Source organism: Lissotriton helveticus, chromosome 8 (assembly GCF_964261635.1).
Source record: "Lissotriton helveticus chromosome 8, aLisHel1.1, whole genome shotgun sequence".
NCBI classification, from domain to species: domain Eukaryota; kingdom Metazoa; phylum Chordata; class Amphibia; order Caudata; family Salamandridae; genus Lissotriton; species Lissotriton helveticus.
In genome coordinates this window covers 1143891513-1143910733 of record NC_136069.1, presented here as the reverse complement: position 1 = coordinate 1143910733, position 19221 = coordinate 1143891513, and the positions used below count along the sequence as shown (strand labels likewise).

Sequence of the window (19221 nt, the reverse complement as noted above, 5' to 3'; positions counted from 1 at the left end):
AGGCTGTCTCTGGGGTTGGCTAGTGTAGCGGTTGGGGAAGAGATTGATCCAGATAGTTTGGGGAATAGAGTAGAGCTTACCCCAGTGTCTCTGGGTAACCGAGAGGTGTTGCAAAGAACCTACATGCCTGACTAGGAAGTAAAGGCAGTGGGTCAATGGGCAGAGGGTGGAGGCTCTGAGAGATACAGGAGCCAGCATGACAACCATCAGGTGTCATCTGGCGTCTTCAGAACAGGTAGTCCCTAATGTCTTGTTATTTATTGGTAATCTTCATTACCCCGATTAGGGTTCTCCCCGTTCCAGGCATTTCAAAAGTGAGGCAGTGCTGCACCCCCCCCCCCCCCCTCGAAACCTCCACAGTACCCCTGGGAGGAGAAAACGGGAGGGAAGGCATACAGAAAGCCTGAAGGTCAAGGAAACGAGAGAGCAACCCCCAAGCCTGAGGACAGACCACCCGGAACAAAAACCGGGTGAAAAGAGCGTCGGGAGGGGAAGCAAACAAGACTGAACCAAAGAGTCCCAAACCGAAGACAAAGGACCCGGAACAAAGGAACAGACATACGGAACGTAACATGAATTTGCATGTCATCCCTGCACAGGGGCCATGCCAATCACCTTCGCATCGTCCCAATAAAAGTATATGTCTCTCCGAAGCGAGCACCAGGCGGCACAAAACAGATTATGGGAGGAAGCGGCCCAAGCTGCCTGAACGAAAACGCTGACGTCTCCGAACGTAACCTCAAAGCCAACAGAGGAGATGCCGCCCAGACACAAAACACAGGAGCCAGCAGGAACAGAGACACACACCTGGACCCCCCAAGAAGGCCCAAGCAACAATGAGCCACCGGAATGCTGGCACTAACAACAGACTCGTTGGCCACCAAAGACTCCAACATGGCCCCCTACCCCAAGGACAGGCATTCGAGGACAACAAGAGGAGAAAAGGGAGCTGAAAACGCACCCCCCATACCAGGTTGGGAGAGCAAAGCCACCAGTCCAAAGAAGAAACCAAAACAGGGGAAAAGGGAGCCAGAGCCCTGTAAACTACATGGAAAAGGACCCAAGGAGTCAACAGAAGTAACACCAAGGACACAAGCAGAAGGAATCACAGCAGTGGAGGCAGCCATCACCCTCTGGACCCACAACCAACCCCAAGCCGGGGCAGAAGAGTGACCCAGCAGGACCCGCAGAAGAGTCAACAGGGCAGAGAACCGGTCTGGAGGGAGGAAACTGCCACATAGGGAAACACAGGGAAGCCCAGAATCAGCAACCCCCCGCAGCAGGTGCCAGCACCGTGGAAAAAACCTGAGGAGCAGGAAAGAGGCCGAAAGGCAACACCCGAAAACAGGTAATGGAACCCATCCACCGCAAACTGCAGGAAACCGCTGACCAGCCGGATGGATGGGAACGCGAAAAACAGGTGACTCCCAAATCCAGGGAAGTCAAAAATCACCCACCAGGAAGGGGGTAACGACGGTCCGCAAGGGGAACAACCAAATTGACCCAGCGGCACCAACCGATCAAAACCCTGGGAGTCAGAACCGTACTGAAGGAACCTATGGGCGCCAGGACCAGGAACAGGGAGGAAGAGGACCCCGGCCCGCTCCACCACCGGAATCAGCACAACAGTGCCCAGTGACAAAAATAGGCCGATGCCAAAGAAGGTGGCAGAACGCTGCACAGGGACAACGGGGCATCCGTGAAAACAGTCCAAAAGGGGGACAGCCTCGAAATGGAAACGCAACTAAGAGCGATGACCAACAGGACCCACCAGTTGGAAATCAGACCGGACCAACGAGCCAGGAACAACTGAGCCTAGCCGACAAATCGCAACAACGTCTGCAAAGGAGACAGGGAACCCATAATCAGTCTAACACCAGGAGTGGAACACATAACCTTAAGAGGAAGAGACGCAACCGCAACCACCAGGCCACTGTGAGTCCTCCAGGGCACAACAACATGCAACCAACACCCAGGGGCAGCAGAAGGTGCCGGAGAGGCTGGGAACCAAACGGATCGCAGCCCACCCCGACCACAAAAGTGCAGAGAAAAAGACAGAGCACCTCCACACAGACTGCCTGAAGAGGAAGCCAAAAAAGCCAAGAATCCACAAAAGGCAGGCAATGGACCACAGCGCCAGAGTAGTGACAAGGCACCAAAGTGGGATCCAGAGATACCTCTCACCAGCCACCGCTGCCTCGGCAGCCAAGGAGAAGGCCCAACTATACAGGCCAAGACAGGAAGGAGGGACCCCCAGATCCTGTAAACAACCAAACAACCTCTCAATACCCAAGGAAAGGACCCACGAAGCACAGGCTGAAAAAGAGCAAGCATGCACCTCAGAAGGAGAAGCAGCATACAAACGCTCAAGAGCGGATCCACCTTCTGCCCAACCTGGACCGCTAGGGAAGCCTCCTCCGAAGACAAAGAGGAAGAAGAAGCAAAAAAGAATTTACTACATGAACTGGGGGATACCGGGTGACTAAGACCCCGAGGCGAAACCGTGTCCCCAGAAAGCGAGGAATACCATGCATGTCAAGGAGTAAACCCCAGAGGAAACTCCCAGCACAACAAAAAGGAAGTGCCCAGCAACCTCCAGTAAAGACTGCCCCCAAACACCAAATCTCGCAAAGTGAGACCGGAAAAACCAACAAATAAGGCAGCCCTGCAGTCCTTACCCACAGCCACATACATCAAACATGGCCGCGGGGGATGGACGCCACTTAATACCTCCAGCACCAGAACGACATGGGGCCAGCCCAGCACATGTGCGGGGAGCGTCCTGACCCCAGAGCAGGAGTGTGGCCGCTGGGGCACCGGTACCGCAGTGCAGAGAGACAAAGAAATTCAGAAAACAAACACGAAAATGACCTCATTTAAATAATAAAAGGTTATGAAAGACTCACAGGACCACAACTATCCCGCAGGAAAAACAGAAATAGAAGCAGGAAACACTGAGCACCAGCGTTCCGACCGCCGTCGGAGCAGAAAACAAACAGGCATGGCGGTGGTTGGGAGGGGCTTATATGACCTTTAGACTGGTTTTCTAGCATTGTGATTGGCTGAATGGAGGCAGGACTGCCTCACTTTGTAAGGACTGGGACGAGGAGGTGAGGTACTGGGTTTTTAAGAACCGGCACAGAACCGGTAACCCAGCGGTGCCAGGGAATCAACACCCAGAGACCTCGGGTTCTTCCTGATCCAGACCTACAGAAACTTCAGAGTCTTCTAGGTGAAGTCAAAGATTAGTTTATTGGCTGCAACCAAGGTAACAGGTGTCCTAGAAGTACAATACGGGTATGTTCTCAGGAGACTGCACACTTTTACAAAGTCAGGCTTCTCTTCTTATACACAATTTTGTGCCTCGGGCAAAACATTCTTGGTTGTAAAGTAAATTGTTAACATGTTTCCAGTACAAAGAAAAAGCAGAGTCATGATGACATGTCCATATTTCACTTTGTGCTGCCTACAACAAATCATTTGGCAAGGCCCAACATTTCATCAGATATCACTGGACCCCTAATAAAAACGGGCACCTCCCCACCATAAAGTAAGTGAAGCAAAAGAGTGGAGATAGATGTGAGCGAGATATGGCAGGTGTGCGCGCTGAAATGGTTTTATGGTTTGTTGAGCCTAGATGCTATCTTGCTCGGCCACTGGGAGGGAACTGACCTAACGAGTTCGGCCTGGGGCAATGGTTCCAACTTGTACTGAGGTCAGGGAAAAGTCGATTAAGGAGTATGTGTCCTTGTGGAATCAAATTCAACTGGATTAAGGCCTATGTAAAGGGCAACATATAAATGGGAGCCAAGGGTTTAGAATGTAAATGACGATTTCGAGGTGAAATCGTCACTCGAATTTGCTGAAAATACATGTACATGATGTACTTGTCATTCTCGGTCTTTTGATACCAAATTCGTCATGTTTCGACGAAGTTTTATTTCTCGAGTCCAGTATAATTATACGAATCCAGATTTTCAGAACCTCAATCCCTCCTTTTGCCCTTACATAGGCAATTAATCTATCCTCATGTTAGTCTGAGTCCAGATCGATATTCGTAAAGTCATTGAGATGTTGCTGTAACATCATTCTAGTGCTTAGTTCATCTCTTGACACAGGCTTCCTTACACATGATGTAACACAGAGGCCACATATTGCAGGAGCACACTGTATGCATAGACAGAACAGGAAAAGAATGGCTAAGACCATCCCAATGACCATCAGAATTTTCCATCCCCAGGCAGATATCAGTTCCCAGAACCATTCCATTAACGACCAATCTCCTTTATCCACATGAATGGATTCAGAAATCTTATGTAGTTTGGAGATGGCCCTGTACACGGTTGGAGCATTATCTGGGATGAAAATGCAACAACTAAACTGGATCAATTTGCATGCTCCACCTCGGTCCGCAAGTATTACATCCAAAGCGACCCGGTTCTGAAGGGTCATAAGTCGATCCGACTGGAGCTCAGCAGTCAGGTTACTAAGGGCACCAGCAGTTTCAATCACGGTGGATTCAACTACCCTTGTTAATTGCCTTATGTTTCGACTGTTAGCCATGGATCCCCAGAATGGCAGAAAACCCTTTGCAAAGTCCCCAAATTCTTGACCTGCAGTGTCTTCTTTACTCAAAACACCTCTAACTACCCTTGTCCGGTGGTAATCTGCCGCTTCTGTGTAGGTGGGAGGTAACAGGAATGAAACAAAACATGAGCCCGAGAAGTCAGGGGGCAACCATGTATAGGCTCTATCATGGCAGATGAAATAAGTACCCTTAGCGGCTAAAAACGCAGGGGAAGTCTGAGATCCAAAAACATACATTTCTGTACAGATACTCTTCCCTAGCTGAGCTCTGGGATTCTTGCCAATACCTTGCAGACACAGGTGACCTTGATGGGGTACGATCCAGATAGGGGACGATCTTTTGGCTTGCTGTTTCTCACTTAATGTAGTGCCATATCCGGTCACGTTCCAACCTACATATGCAAGTATCTCATCATCCGGAGTATCTTCATAAGAAGTTACTTCCTTGATCATGTCAACTATACCTTTGACTAGGGCACTAGTCTTGAGGTTGTCTTTTACAGAACGTAGGGGTTGGATTTCTCGTGCATATATGAACATTGTCCTATATGCCCATACTGGACCATTGTGACTAAATGGCAGGACCAAATAGGGGATACCTTTATCCGTTGTGTGAGGCATGAGACCGCACACCCAACAGTTAGTTGTGTTCATTCCAAGCTGGTGTTGGTGTAATAACTGAACGAAGGAGTTATTAATGAATTCTAACCTTCTATTGGATTCGTGGTCAGGCAGAGGGTGGAAAGAATGAGAGGAAACAGTAGGAAGAGGTATGGGTGATGCAGTGGGCGCAAATGTTACATGGAAAGAGAATAAAACATAGCTTATCAAAAAAATCATTACGCTGGATAGCATAAAAATACACAATATTATAAAACTTTTCTTTGTCATCGTGTTACATAGTCTCTGCTTAAAGTTCATTTGTTTGGCAGGTCTCTCCACATCAGGAAACTCCATCCTCTCTAAGGTGCTGCCCGCGACGAGGAGTTTGATTCTGCTAAGGAGTGCTTCTGTCAGTCTAGGGCAACTCCCTTGGACCGACCAGAACCACCGACCTAACGTCGTTGGCTGCACTTCTGAAGACTTTAACCAATCGCGGCCCTAGCAGCAGAACCCGGATGGCGGTTCGAAAAACAAAAAATAAGCAAGTTACCTAGATGGGAGATCTGCACTTTCAAAAATAGGATTTGGGGAAAAAGATACGTTTATTAGTCCATAGGTCTTGGTCTCAGATCATAAAAGGAATCACTTTTGTTCGTTCGTTTTTCTAGGCCGCAAATTGTAGCGTCTTTTTCCTGGTATTGTCTGGTCCTGAAACAGCAGTTCAGGCTCAAAAGAGTTCAATTGTTCTGGTGGTGGCACAGTTTCTTGAAAAATGTTCTCGCTTTCACAATCAGGGTTAGTTTCTTTTACACGGTCATCACTGACAGGTATGACACGTGGCACAGTTGTAAGCTCTGAGTCAGTGCCACCTTTGTGGACCCACTGGTCATGTGGCGGAGGTGAAGGGATTCTCTTGCAATGGACCCCGTGGATCCAGTTGGCCTTCCCCTCCACTCGAACTGCTGACCTCGTGGAAAGAAGGACGAGGTGCGGCCCGGTCCACCTGGGCTGGTCGTTCTTTGTCCTCTGAAAGTTTCGCACGAGAATCCAGGATCCAGGGACAATGGAGTGACCTGGAGTCTCAGAGACCGGAGGCAGGGTGTTGTGGATCTGTTGATGCAAAACACGCAATTTAGCCGTCAATTCATACAAGTAATCAAGCAAAAAAGGGTGTTGCAGCTCGCTGAACTTCGTGGGCCTAGGCACTCCCCATATGTTGGCTGGCCGGCCAAAGATAATTTCGTAAGGGCTGAGTTTCACTCGCGAATGCACAGTCATTCTGGTGGATAGGAGTGCTAAGGGTAGAGCGTCAGGCCATTTAAGACCTGTGCTCGCTTGGATTTTGGCCAATTTAAGTTTTAGCGTGCCATTGTAACATTCTACTAATCCAGCTGATTGGGGGTGATTTGCAGCGTGGAACTTCTGCCTAATGCCTAGCCCTTCTCACACACTTTTCATCACATGACCCACAAATTCACTTCCGTTGTCAGACCAGACCATTCTAGGCATTCCAAACCTGGGGAAGTACTCTTTTACAAGGGCTTTGGCTGTGGACAAGGCAGTATTGTCTTTTAGGGGATAGGCTTCTACCCATCTTGAGAAGGCACGAACGACAACGAGCACATATTTTAAGTTGTTGCACCTCTCCATATGTATGAAATCTAGCTGCAAAACCTCGAACGGATACGTAGGAGGTGCAAAATGACCAGCTGGAGTTGGGGTTCCCCTACCAGGATTGTGCTTCAGACATACCATGCAATTCTTGACAACATTCTCTGCACACTTGGGAATCCCTGAATTCTTCCACACTGGGGCCAACAACTCGCAAATCCCTTTCACGCTGATATGAGCCATTCCATGAGCCATTGTAACCACTGCAAGCACATATGCATCGGGTAACAACCATCTCTGATGCTCTGTCAATTCAACCCAACAACCATTTGCATCCATTCTCCCCGTACTTTCTCTCCACGTGCTCAACTCTTTCTCTGTGGCCTCAGCTTGGATGGACTTCACACTCTCTATCGTGTCTTCACATATTCCAACATCACCAGTCCATCTTTCAGGGCCTGCAACATACATTCGGCTCATCACATTCTTTGCCGTTTCTTTAGCGGTCTCATCAGCAAATGCATTTCCACGACCAACATCATCAGTCACCTTCTTGTGAGCACTACATTTCACAATCGCCATTTGCAGGGGCAAGGTCAGTGATTCAAGAAGCTCATTCACCAACTGACCATGCTGAATCTTAGCTCCATGCGAAGTCAGGAATCCACGTTCTCTCCACAATCGTCCAAAACTGTGAGCCACTCCAAACGCATACTGACTATCAGTGTAGACAGTCACTCTCATTCCTCTAGACAATACACATGCTCTCGTAAGTGCGACTAGTTCTGCGGCTTGAGCTGAACCATGTGGTATTCGCGCAGTTTCAACGACTGTGTGCAAAGTTGTGACAGCATATGCTGTAGTCACGTTCCCATTTGGGAGCTTAAAGCATGAACCATCTACCCATAATGTACCATCACATTCAGCAAGAGGAGTGTCAAATAAATCCGCTCTCCCTTTTGTCTCTTCCTCTGTTGTGAGGAAACAATCGTGGTGTTCTAAAGCATCTGATTCCTCTGCAATTGGTAACAACGTGGCTAGATTCAAAGTACTGCACCTTTTTATATGCACATGGCTCGCTATCAGCGTCAATTCGTAACTGGACAGTCGAGCACTAGTTAAGTGCTGTGTCTTGGTCCTATTTAACAATGTGTCTACTGCATGCGGAACCATCACGATTAGTGTATTATTCATTACTAGACCTGCAGACTGTCGAATAGAAACAGCTGCTGCTGCTGTGGCCCTTAAACAACTCGGCAATGCTTGTGCTACCGGATCCAAAGTGGATGAAAAATAGGCGCATGGCCGCTGTCTATCTCCGAATAACTGAGTCAGCACAGACAATGCACAGCCCTCCTTCTCGTGGACATACAATGTGAAAGGCTTACTGTAGTTGGGGGTACCTAACACAGGAGCCGAACATAATGCTGTGCGTAATTCGAGAAAACTTTTCTGACACTCTTCAGACCAAGGAATGGGATTGGGTGTATTTTTACACGTTAATGCCACCAAGGGTTTGGCCAATAACGAAAAATTTGGAATCCACTGTCTACAGTACGATGTAATGCCCAAGAAAGCACGCACTTCTCTCTGTGTTCTTGGCACACTCAATTTCGCTATTGCCTGAATTCTTTCTGGGGTCAGTTTCCTTCCCTCCTTCGATAAGAGGTGACCTAAGTAGGTCACTTCTTGTCGGCAATATTGAAGCTTGGAAAGTGACACCTTGTGATGCAGATCACACAGATGACGCAATAATGTCAATGTGGCCTTTTTACAAATTTTCTCAGTATCTGCAGCAATGAGCAAATCGTCCACATACTGTACAAGAGTGGCACCTTTAGGCAAAATAATCGTGTCAAACTGTGTTTTCAGGGCTTGACTGTATATTGAGGGGCTTTCACAGTAGCCTTGAGGAGCGCGTTTAAAGCGGAAGCTTCGACCTCCTAAACTGAAGGAAAAAATATCCCTGCTCTCCTCAGCAATTGGGATGCTGAAGAAAGCATTCTTTAGGTCAATCACTGAAAACCATGAAGCAGAAGCTGGAATCATAGTCAATAATGTGGTAATGTCGGGGACAACTGGGAATTGTGGCACAACTATCTTATTTACTTCTCGAAGATCAATCACGAATCTGTACACAGGTGGCTGAGAAGGGTCAGTTCGTTTTAAAACAGGCAGAACAGGACTATTGCAAACATTGCCTCGTGTTTCTTCAATCACATCCTTTTCAATCAATTCGTAAACAATCGCTAGCAAAGCTTTTTCACCCTCATTAGATATTCTGTATTGAGGAATTTGTGGCATTTTGACATTTGACTTCAATGTTACAACATATGGTGGAATCTCTAAAAGACCTACATCATTAGGACCAGTGGCCCAAAGAATATCCGGGAGAAGTGACAATTCTGCTGGAAGTGCATCTCTCGACAAATACATGGGAGAAACCACTTTCTTACCTAAAGTGAGTTGTACTCCTGAAGGAGAACAGTACAAAGTCGCATACAATCTTTTTAGCAAATCTAATCCTAGCAAATTTTCACCACAACCTGTTGTCAGAATAAGGGGTGCTTCGAATTCACAAGGACCAACAGAAAGAGATAAAGGGTCAGAAATCGGATTTCTAACTGGGGCGCCAGAAAAACCTACCGAAACGTTCATTTCGCCAGACAAAGGTGCGCCAGGGAGTTTGGAGTGCATAATAGAACTCTTTGTTGCACCAGTATCCAACAGAAAAGGTTCTGACACACCTGATGTAATCACCTCAACGTAAGGTCCACTCTGATCTACTGGAACTGAAACAACTCCCTCTCTTTGTCTATGGCTGTCCTAGCAATCATCATTCTCCCACTGCTCATTTTCTGTGTAATAATCATCAACATAGTATTGAGCTGTCCTGTCAGATACGTTATTTTGCTGATCAAACCTGTTCATAGAGTTTTGTGGTGGAAGGGGACGTGTGTCCTGAGGGACGTTTCCACGCCCTCTACCTCTAGGTGCTTGCTGACTGCCACGACCTCTAAGACCAGAAACTCCATTTGCACGTTGTGACAGGGCAGGACAATTATACTTGTAATGACCCTCTTGTTTGCAATATAAACACTGGTTGGGACCTACACGGGGTTGAGTGTAATCGAATCTTTGCGAGTTTCTCTGATACTGTTGAGGCTGCTGAAAAGTATTCTGGTAGTGATTCTGACCATTATTATTTTGATTACCACCACCACGTGGCGGATAGGCTTGCTGTAGCAAAACCTTCGTTTTTAGTTCTCTAGTTTTCTTTTCTACTTTATCTTTCTCATCTTTGTCTCTATTTTCGTAATATTGAGCAGTAGCCAATATCTGGGCTGAAGATGAGACTGCCCAAGAACTTTCTGAATCTTTTAATTTTTTACACAATTCTGGAAGCAGATTGTGCACGAATTTATCGACAAACAATCTCTGACCACCTTCTGTGGTCATATCTTGACCGCTGTGGTCAATGAATGTTTCTTCAAATCTGGTGAAGAAATCTGAAACAGTTTCTTCTTTCTTTTGCTTGCATGCAGACAACTTATCCCAATTTACGCGTATTGCAGGCATTATCGTTTTCATGTAATCTACTATTTTACCAGGGAGTTCTGCTATCAGAGGCTCAGGCTTGGCACCACCAACTTGTCGGGCATCTGCAGCAGTAATATTAGCCCACGTGTCACCCAATTCCTGGTCATGATCTACATGACGAATTTTACCCCATAAAGGCTGTGGAACAACATTCCCAAATAACATATCGATATCGGCTAAATTCATTATACATGACCCAGCAGTTTGTGACAATTCTTTATAGTATCCTGCAGGATTTTTACGCGGATCTGGTAATGTTTGTTTGAGTGCTAAAACTTCAGCTCGCTTCCATGGGACATGTACCCATACACGCTGAAAATGTGGCAAAATAGGTGGGTTAGCGGTTGTGTCACCCTCTCTCCATTGTGGGGGAACTTCTCTCATAGGGTATTGTCGCGCCTTTTTCCTACTGGATGTATTAGATTCAGATGGCGACCCTGAACTGCTTCCCTTACTCCGATATGATAACAACATTTCAACTGCTTTTTCCACGTCTGGACCTACAATCATACCCTCTCCAAACTTAAACCGTACACGACACATCTCTTGTGGGATGCAGTCTTGATCATTGTCTTCTAAATCCTCGCCAAGAAAAACACACATCTGTTCGAAAACATATCTCTGTGTCGCTGCTTCCCATTGATGGAAGACTTCCATGACAGACTGTACATCATATTTTGCAGTGTCCATGACCCATTTCCGAGCTAAACTATTCAGTGAATCTCTCTCTTGATAATCAGGCAGTTGACTTCGCAACTGTCTTCTTCCCATGTTAGGGGTCGTAGCAGGCGACCCGAAAAGAGGTAAAAGAAGATTAGTAACAGTGCTGGCCATTTTCTGCCGAATGGAAGGTGAAACTGAAGGACAAACAGATGGAAAAACGGGGTGAGATAAGGCGGGGGTAGAGATAGCAGAAGAGGTATCAGAGGGAATAGAGGGGGCACTAGGCAAAATCGTAGAGGGAGCATTAGGAGACGTAAAAAGTACAGTAGGCAAAATTGTAGAAAACACAGGTGAAACAGAAGTGGCCGGTGGGCCTGGAGGAGGCTGCACCGAAGAAGTAGGAGCCAGCTGAAGAACAGCTGGTGGGTGCTGCGGAGGAGCAGGAGGCGTAGTTTGCGCAACTAAAGGTTGCGGGGGTGCTGTGGCATTCTGCGCATAGGGGGGTGGTGAATTTAGCAAATGTGACATTAATGGGTCTTTGTCATGCTCTTTTGCTGCCTCTTGCTGAAGAGACGGCAAAACTTGATAACACTTATCTATTGCCATTTTACGTTGCCTGTGCAACTGCTCATTCATCTGCTCTTCTTCATTATCTTTAAACTGCACAGCAGCTTGCATTACTGAAAGTCCCCCTTCTCTCTTATTTTTCTTAGCTAATTTAATTTCTTTTTGTTTGGCTTCTTTACGCCATAAGCGGAAAGAGTCAAACATCGCCGGCCGGGCTTTCTTTTTGAAGAGTTTAACTTCAAGGTTGTCTAAGATTTCAGAATCAAAGCTACCATATTGGGGCCATTTTAAAACACCATCTTTCCTGGTGTATTTAATCCATACTTCGTTGTAGGTGATGGGGCCTACCCCATGTTTTACGTATAGCTCGTAAGTCGGAGTTCCAACTGGAGGAACCGGACATGAATCCTCCAATCGGGAGTCCCTATTATTACCACCAAAACAAAACAAATTGCCAAGTTTATAAGACTAGGCATCCTCGCTCTCTAGTCTAGTTCCAAACTTCAAAGGATTATCGATTACGATATTTCTCGTGAATACACGAGTCCTTCGGTTTTGGTGCTTGCAAGTACCAATACAAAACTTTGTATCCCAAAGATACCACAAAGTAAGTCCAACTAAGGACTGGGAGACGCTCCACTTATACTTAACTGAAATATCGATGACGTCACCAGAAGACTCGTCTCAGTGTTTCGCTCTACCAAAAACTTCAAGGGTCCAAATCAGGGCGATAGCCAGGGCAGCAGTCCTTGTAGCCGTCGGGAAGCGGGGAACCTCGCAGCAAAGACCTTTGGACCACGCCGACATGCAGGGGTCGATGAGGTGGTTGGCCGTCCTCCGGAATTTTCACACGAAGCTCCTCACGATCTTCTGGCTGACTGGTACCACTGAAATCGCCCCACGTTGGGCGCCAACTGAGGTACTGGGTTTTTAAGAACCGGCACAGAACCGGTAACCCAGCGGTGCCAGGGAATCAACACCCAGAGACCTCGGGTTCTTCCTGATCCAGAGCTACAGAAACTTCAGAGTCTTCTAGGTGAAGTCAAAGATTAGTTTATTGGCTGCAACCAAGGTAACAGGTGTCCTGGAAGTACAATACGGGTATGTTCTCAGGAGACTGCACACTTTTACAAAGTCAGGCTTCTCTTCTTATACACAATTTTGGGCCTCGGGCAAAACATTCTTGGTTGTAAAGTAAATTGTTAACATGTTTCCAGTACAAAGAAAAAGCAGAGTCATGATGACATGTCCATATTTCACTTCGTGCTGCCTACAACAAATCATTTGGCAAGGCCCAACATTTCATCAGATATCACTGGACCCCTAATAAAAACGGGCACCTCCCCACCATAAAGTAAGTGAAGCAAAAGAGTGGAGATAGATGTGAGCGAGATATGGCAGGTGTGCGCGCTGAAATGGTTTTATGGTTTGTTGAGCCTAGATGCTATCTTGCTCGGCCATTGGGAGGGAACTGACCTAACGAGTTCGGCCTGGGGCAATGGTTCCAACTTGTACTGAGGTCAGGGAAAAGTCGATTAAGGAGTCAGAACCTCAGAGGACGCATGAGGGGGTAATGTATTCTAACAAGTTATTGCAGCTGTCAACCATGAGAGCCAATACCCAGAAACTCTGGTTCCCTTTAAAATGGGGAGGTCTTAGGTTCCTTAAGTGTAGCTGTGAGTTAGTGCATGCCTGTGGATTGTCTGCCTAGCAATGACCTGGAGCATACCACCTGGAAAGAGGTGGAGCTCAGGTCCCACGTGCAGGTGTCAGGGTTGCCTCAGTGGGTGTGCCTGACCACACAGTCCATGGCTGCCTGAGAGGGTAGTCACAAGGACCTGGAAGTATGGCCCAGGTGCCTGGCAAAAAGAGGAAGGGCAAGGGGTGAGGAAAACCTGCTCCTGAAAACTCCCACAGTCCAGGTGGAGGCAGAAACTTTGGGGTACCTCCCGGTAACTACAGGCCGAACTGGGGAACCTGTCTGAGCTGTCTAACTAGCAGCACTATGGGGGGTTTCGCCAGTAAGGAGTTCTTCAAGGCACAGAGGAAGTGCCCTACTCTTGTGGGTCTTCGGCAGCAGGCTGAGACCCATGTAGCTGATGGCGCCTCTGTCAAACACCTGATTTACTGGGAGAATGGTCTCCTGTATACTGAGCCTAATGCTACTGAGCCTGGTGCAACCAGTGTGTTGGTGGTCCCCCAGTGCTACAGGGCCATCCCTACTGGGGTTCGCTCTTAAAGTACCCCTGGCAGGTCATTTAGGGCACAACAAGACATTTGACAGGCTTCTTACCCATTTTTATTGACCTCAATTGAGGAAGGTCTCAGATGAGTTTTGTAGGTCCCGTTCTACCTGAGTGGTAAGTCAGGAGGGAAGTGCAAGGCCCCCCCTGCAACCTTTTCCTATGATTTGCACCCCTTTTGAAAGGGTAGACATCGAAATCATTGGGCCTCTGGACCCAAAGTCAGCCAAGGACAACAGATTGTTCTGGTCTTGGTGGCTCATGCCACCCGGTACCTGGAACCTATCTGTCTGAGGACTGCACCTGCTGTGGCCAGGGAACTAACAGGGATCTTTACCTATGTGAGTTACCCCACGGAGGTTATATCTGACCGGTGTACCAAATTCATGTCTAATTACATGAAGGCCATGTGGAAAGAGTGAGGGGTAACCTACAAGTTCTCCAACCCCAAATCAATGGGTTGGTTGAAAGGTTCAACCGAACCCTAAGAGGCAGCATTATGTGTCTACCAGAAACCATGAGGTATAAGTGTGATGTCCTACTGCCATATCTTTTGTTTGCATACAGTGATGTATCACAGAAGAGGGTTGGCTTCAGCCACCTAGAAATGCTGTATGGGCACCCTGTGAGAGGGCCTCACAGTTTGGTGAAGGAGTGCTGTCTAGCTCATGAGAAAGCCTCTCAGGTAGTGGTCAGCTACATGCTGGTCCTTCGCAACTAAACAGCCCGCTTCCGGAAACTAGTCCAGGAAAATCTGTAAGCTAGCCAGGAGGTCTTGAAATGATGGTACAACCAGAATACCATTCTAGTTGAGTTTCAGCCTGGTCAAAAAGTGAGAGTGATGGATCTTGTGGAGCCCAGAGCCCTACAAGACCACTGGTCTGGGGCTTATGAGGTGAAGGAACGCAAGAGTGATGTCACCTGCTTGGTGGACCTCAAGATTCCTATGAATCCTTTAAGGGTCCTGCATGTTAATCATCTCAAGCCCCACTTTGTGGGTCTGAGCGTACTATGCTCCTGGTTATGGATGGAGGGATGAAGAGGAGAGTGAACCTCTCCACGACCTTCTGTGGGTCATTGGAGGGTGTCAGCCTCTCCCCTACACTGACCATAGACCATCAGAGAGAGTGCCACCACTGCTGGTGCAGTTCACCTCTTTGTTCTCCCTTACCACAAGACTCACTACATGGTGCATCCATGATATTGACACTGGAGACAGCCCACTTGTGAAGAACACAATTTACAGGTTGTCAGATAAGGTTGTCAGATAAGGTGAGAGCCAGCATCAAGGAGGAAGTCTCCAAGATGCTGGTGATAGTGGTAATTCAGTCCTCAAACATCTGTTGGTGCAGCCAGTGGATTTGTCCCTAGGCTGCCACTCCCTGTGTCACACCTGAACTTAGGTTCTGTGTGGGCTACCGTGGGCTCAATGTGGTCACCAAAACTGACACACATGTCATCCCCAGAGCTGATGAGCTCATAGATTGGCTTGGATCTCCAAAGTTTCTCAGATCGTTTGACTTAACGTCTGGGTCCTGGCAAATTGCCTTGACCGAGGGGGATAGAGAGAGGTCTGCATTCTCTACACCAGAAGGGCACTTACCGTTCCGGGTCATGCCCTTTTAGTTGAAAAACGCCTCTGTCATCTTCCTGAGGTTGGTCAATCAGATGCTAGCTGGGTTGGGGAACTTCGATGCTGCCTACCTGGATGACATTGTTGTCTACAGCTCTAGCTGGGAGGTCCACCTGTGCCACCTCAGAGAAGTGCTTTAGGCTCAGCAAAGGGTAGGCCTGACTATCAAGGCTCGTAAGTGCCAGATAGGGCAGGGTTCAGTGGTCTACCTGGGTCACCAAGTGGGTGGTGACAAGTTCCAGCCTCTCCTGAAAAAACTCAAACCATTCTGGCTTGGGAACCCCAAAGACCAAGGCAGAAACTAGATCCTTCTTAGGCCTCACAGGCTATTACAGGAGATTTGTCAAGGTGGATGGCACCATTGGTGCCCCCATGACAAAGCTGACTTCAAGGAAGCAGCCATGTCAGGTGATCTCGACAGAGGCATCCCGGAAAGCTTTTCACACCTTGAAGGAGGCAATGTGCACCGCACCCATGCTCAAGGTCCTGACTTCTCCAAATAATTCATTGTCCAAACAGATGCCTTGGAGCATGGTGTAGGGGCGTTGCTCTCACAGCTAAATGAAGAAGGCCTGGATCATCCTGTAACCTTCATCAGTAAGAGGCTACTCCCCAGGCAACAGAGGTGTAGCGCAATAGAAAGGGAAGTTTTTGCTTTGGTCTGAGCACTGAAGAAGCTAAGAAACACCTGATTGGTACTCACTTCCAGGTTCAGACAGGCCACAGGCCCCTCAGATGGCTAATGCAGATGAGAATGAGAATCCCAAACTGTTGAGGTGGTCCATCTCCCTACAGGGAATGTACTTTATGGTGGAACACCGTCCAGGAACAGACCATGCCAATGCTGATGTCTTATAAGGTTCTTCAAACTTAGTGAAGAGTACCCCCAAGGGGTTGGATAGGTCTCCTCACTTTCAGCTAGGGAGAAACGTGTTAGACATGGAATCCTTGGCATGGTTTCCCCTGACTTATTTTGCCTTCTGAACTCTTGTTTTACTGACTTCCTTTTTGATGGCTTTAGGACTGTGCACTTTACCACTGCTAACCAGTGCTAACATGCATGTGCTCTTTCCTTAAAACATGGTAACATTGGCTTATTCACAATTGGAACATTTAGTTTACCTATAAGTTACTAGTAAAGTGTGCTACATGTGCCCATGGCCTGTAAATTAAATTCTACTAGTGGGTCTGCAGTACTGATTGTGCTACCCACTTCAGTAGCCCTGCCAACACGGCTCAGGCCTGCCACTGCACAGCCTATGTGTGCAGTTTTAAATTGACCTGTTGACTTGGCAAGTTAACCTTCTTATCAAAGCAAAGTGGTAGAATGCATTCTAAATTGTACAAACGTTTTACAATGCTCAAGGCAGTATATGGGGCGTGCCACCCTGGAATGTGCTCCGATCGTGCATGTGAATGTCCCATTGAAGAAGTTGGAGCCTTGTCAGGTCCCACAACCCAGGATGGTAAAAGTTTGGATTACTGCAGGCATAAAATTGGATTAAAAAGAAGACATTGGTTGACTTCATTGGATTGTCTACATTTATTTAGCTGTGCATCCTGGGTTGTGGGACTTGACGAGGCTCCAACTTCTTCAATAAGTTAACCCTCTTACCAGGCCCAAACCTTGCTTTTTAATAAATATAAGTCACCCCTAAGGTAGGCTCTAGACAGCTCCAAGGGCAGGGTGCAGTGCATTTAAAAAGTTAGACATGTACTTTTAAGTTTTATATGTCCAGGTAGTGAAAAACTCTTAAACTATTGTTCCCTACTGCAAGGCCTATGTACCCCATAGGTTAACATTGGGATTACCTTATTACACTTTATAAGTGTAATTCCCAATTGGGAAAATATAGATACTTTGAGTTTGGTGTCTCTGAACTCACAATTTAAAACCACAACTTGTGGTAAAATTTTAAATTGCAAGTCTGAAAATACCACTTTTAGAAAGTTGACAAAGTTTAACTATTCTGTGCCTTCTGCCTGTCTCTGAAAACAAGTCTGGGGTTGGTGACAGCTGAGCGTTGTGCATTCCCGCTAGACAGCCACACACAAAGGGAGGTTAGGTGCGCCTGATGGGTCATTTACATCCTGATGGGCCAATAACATCCTGATGGGTCCTTTTGGGTAGGATGGAGGGAACTAGCTGACGCCTGCACCTGAATGGGCAGTGCTTGTTTCAACACAAAGAGTCCCATACCCCCCCCCCCCTGTAGTGAGTCTGGAGTCAGGGCAGAAAGAGCAGGCACTTTGTGCACTCCAAAGGCCTCTCTTTGAAGTCTCTCCCACCTCAAAGGCATAACTGGGTATAAGTACTAGATCTCTGACACCACCAACTCAGTACACTTCTGGAACTGAGGACATTCTGCCAAGCTGTGCTGCTGAAAGACTGCCACTCTGCTGGACCTTGCTGGACTATTTCTTTACTGTCCCTGCCCTGCTGCCCTCCTTGCCTGGAATGAGAAGGGCTGGACCTGCATCTCTACTTCTCCAGAACCAAAGTGCCTCCAAGGGCTTGCTGGCTTGCCTCCTGTTCTGCAAGTCTAAGGGACATCAAACACTTCCAACAACACTGCTACATCTTCTGGACTCTGTCAACTTTGAGTCCTGCCCTACCAAATGGTGCCAATCATCTAGTCCTGGGCCCTCGGAAGTGGGTTTTCTGGCTGTCGTCTACAAAATCCACACTGCCGTCGTTGCGCTGGTCGGAACCGACGCATCTCCCTTCGATGCCGACGCATTGCTGCTGCCGCCAAAGACATCTTATCGCTGGATGTGCGGCTTGACGACAATGCATCATCTTCATCAAGAAGGGTTCAATGACGACGTATCTCCGACTGTGTGGATTGCAACCGACGCATCGCCTGCATCCGAAGGGATCAACGCTGATGTATTGTCTCCTCTGCTCCCCACATTAGGTCTTCAAAGTCGACACCTCTCTCCATCCAAGGTATTTTCTCAGTGTGACAAAGTTGGTCCCTGTATCCGTCCAGCGCTCTATCGCAGTTGGTCCAAACTTTTAAATTTGGCCCAGTGGAGCATTACCATATAGCTTCAGTTGGCGCTTTATGTTTTGTCTTCTTTTGTTCATTAAATTAAGCTTTATTGTTCTAACCTGGTGTGGATTATTTTTGTGTGGTGTTTTCACTATTTTACTGTTTCAAGAGTTGCACAAACACTTTACACATTGTCTCTTAAGTTAAGGCTGACTGCTCTGTGCTAAGATACCAGAAGATGTACACAGGTTAACTTAGGGTGTGTATCTAACTTACCCTGATTAGGATTGTGGTTTCTGTATGGGCAGAGTGCATACCTCTGCCAACCAGATACACAATTTTCCAAAAAATGTATGAAATTTATTTGTAAAGAATTGAATGCCTGTGAGCAGGTACTACCTTTTTTTGACACTAAAATTGTTATATTAATCTATCAATGATGACCTTTTAATGAATTGTATGTATTTGATTGCACAATTGCACTTTCGGTCTTTATGTCATATAATTATTTTTGCCCATAGTAGAGTATGTTATGTATGTGAAGCTACATTTGCATTTTTTGTCCTCGGTCTTATCCAGCTGATTTAATTCATTCTATTTGTGAGAGCTTTTAAAGAGATTTTTATGTGTCTGATTGTATGATTCAATTTTTCGTCCTTTTGTTGTATAATCTTTTGTCTATGATAATTTTTCGGTGGCATAGTACGTATATGATGGT

The 19221-nt window shown here is 47.0% G+C and overlaps 1 non-coding gene across 1 annotated transcript; it reads right to left on the bottom strand.

Annotated features, from left to right (window-relative positions):
* Positions 1 to 554: 554 nt before the first annotated feature.
* On the bottom strand, positions 555 to 659 carry LOC144774615 (U6 spliceosomal RNA). The gene has a single exon (XR_013600388.1). It is a non-coding gene; the product is annotated as a U6 spliceosomal RNA (small nuclear RNA).
* Between the last annotated feature and the right edge of the window lie 18562 nt (positions 660 to 19221).